Source organism: Ursus maritimus, unplaced genomic scaffold, assembly GCF_017311325.1.
Source record: "Ursus maritimus isolate PB19 unplaced genomic scaffold, ASM1731132v1 scaffold_8, whole genome shotgun sequence".
NCBI classification, from domain to species: Eukaryota; Metazoa; Chordata; class Mammalia; order Carnivora; family Ursidae; genus Ursus; species Ursus maritimus.
Genome location: NW_024426996.1, coordinates 17,940,181 through 17,942,764, shown reverse-complemented (window position 1 = coordinate 17,942,764; position 2,584 = coordinate 17,940,181).

Here is a 2,584-nt window from a genome sequence, read left to right as displayed (position 1 = left end):
CGTGAACGTTCAGATTTTACTTCAGCAAATCTCTTGTAGAATCTTGAGTTATGCTTAACCACAGAGGTGTCAATAGAATGCCTTTAGACTCAATGAAAGGAAACTTAGCTCAAGGATTTCAACAGTAAGGAAATTCAGTCATCTCACTCCAGGTCTACATATCCAACATGATGTCTCCACTTGGCTATCCCACAAATATCTCAACCTTTAGATGTTCAAAACTGAACTCCACCTTCCTATCAACTTCTTTAGTCTTCCTCTTCTTAGTAAATGACATCTCCACTCACCCATGTTCTCCTGGCAAAAATCAGGGAGTCCTCTGTACCACCCCCTCCCAAACCCCTCACATCCAATCAATTACCAACTCCTACTTCCAGAATATGTCTTGATTCATCTAAACGCTTCCTAGAAAATAAATAGTGGTGTTATTCCTAGTTAGATGTATTCACATTCAACCATGCAGCACATGGCACAGGTACCTTTCTGGTGCTGGGAATATAACTGACCAAAATAGCAAGGTCTTTGATCTCAAGAAGCTGACATTCTAGTAAGAGAAAGAAACAATAGACAAAATATGTAATAGATCATGACTGGAAGGAAAAGAGTAACAGGCTATAGCTGGAGTATGTGCTATTTTAAGTAGGTTCGTCTGAAAAGACTTCAAGGAGGTAAGTTTTTGAGTAGAACCCTCAAGGAATTGAGGGAGAAAACCATACACATAGCTTAGGGAAGACTTTGACAGGGCAAAGACAGGAGTGTCCTTGACTCTTAATGAATGATGGAGTCCAGTGTAGCTGAATAGAGTGAAGGAGAGAAAGTATAATAGATTATACCTGTGAGGTATCCAGCAGCAAGTTCATCCAGACCAGCATTTTATTTTATTTTATTTTTTAAGATTTTATTTGTCAGAGAGAAACAGGGCACTACCAGGGGGAGCGGCAGGCAGAGGGAGAAGCAGGCTCTCCACTGAGCAGGGAGCCTCATACAGGATCCCAAGACCCTGGGATCATGATCTGAGCTGAAGGCAGACGCTTAACCAACTGAGCCACTCAGGTGTCCTGCATTTTTCTTTTATTTTAAATGTGAGGAGAAACTATTGGAGGTTTTGAGCCAGGGAAAAACCTGACCTGACTTAAATGTTAAGTGGCCAGAATAATCCAGATCATTCTGGATGTTGTATGGACAGTGGACTGAGGGAGGGTGTCGGGGAGATGAATTAGAAAGCCACTGTCATGAGGTCTCTCATGGTTGATTTCTTCTGGCAAGAGGCAAATCTACAAATAGGGTGTTATTTACATGTGGTCATAGGACTTTTTTTTTTTTTTTTGGAATGATGTTTTCAACAAAGAAAATCATGCTCTAAAATTGCTCAACATCACTTATTGTCAGGGAAATGCAAACCAAAACACAATGAGATATCACCTCATACCTGTCAGAAGGGCTAAAATAAAAAACAAAAGAAACAACAAGTGTTGGTGAGGATGTAGAGAAAAAAAATCCTTGTGCACTGTTGGCGGGAATGCAAACTGGTATAGCCCCTGTAGGAAACATTATGGAGTTCCTTAAAAAGTAAAAAATAGAACTACCATATGATTTGGTAATTCCGCTACTGAGTACCCAAAAAATATGAAAACACTAATTTGAAAAATAAATGCACCCCTATGTTTATAGCAGCATTATTTTTATTATTTGCAATAGCCAAATTATGGAAGCAGCCCAAGTGTCTATTGATTGATAGATGAATAAAGAATATGTGATATATATTTCATATATTTTTATATATATGGAATATTACTCCGCCATAAAAAAGTATGAAATCTTGTCATTTCCAACAACATGGGTAGAGCTAGAAAGTATAATGCTAAGCCGAATAAGTCAGAGAAACACAAATACCATATGATTTCAGTTATGTGCAACTTAAGAAACAAATGAACAAAGGGCAAAAAAAGAGACAAACGAAGAAACAGACTCGTAATTATAGAGAACAAAGTGATGGTTACCAGAGGGAAGATGGGGAGGGAATGGGTGAAACAGATGGAGGGGATTAAGAGTACATTTATTGTGATGAGCACTGAGTAATGTATAGAATTGCTGAATTACTTATTGTACACCTGAAACCGATATATGTTAACTATACTGGATTTAAAATAAAATTTAAAAAACAAAAGAAAGAAAAACATGCTCTAATCATTAAAAATAAAATAAGAATTGGATTATTACTGATAACATTTGCAGTAAAGAATAAGACCAGCATTTTCATTACATTTGGTATTTTTTTTTCTTCTTTTTCTCCCCCTTTCTGCAGCTCTGGGATGGAATTTTGGTTAGTTGCTGCAGTTAGGTTTTATCCAGAGCCTTTTCATAATCCTGCCTCAGGCATTGCAATAAGTACAATATTTTTTTAAGTTTATTTTTTTTTAGTAATCTCTACATCCAATATGGGGCCCAGACTCAGGACGCTGAGATGAAGAGTCACATGCTCTTCCGACTGAGCCCACCAGGTGCCCCAAAAAGTACAATATTTTGACTTGAACTGAGTTCTGGCATCATGGATACTCCAGACTTCTCTCTTTTCCCAGGCACC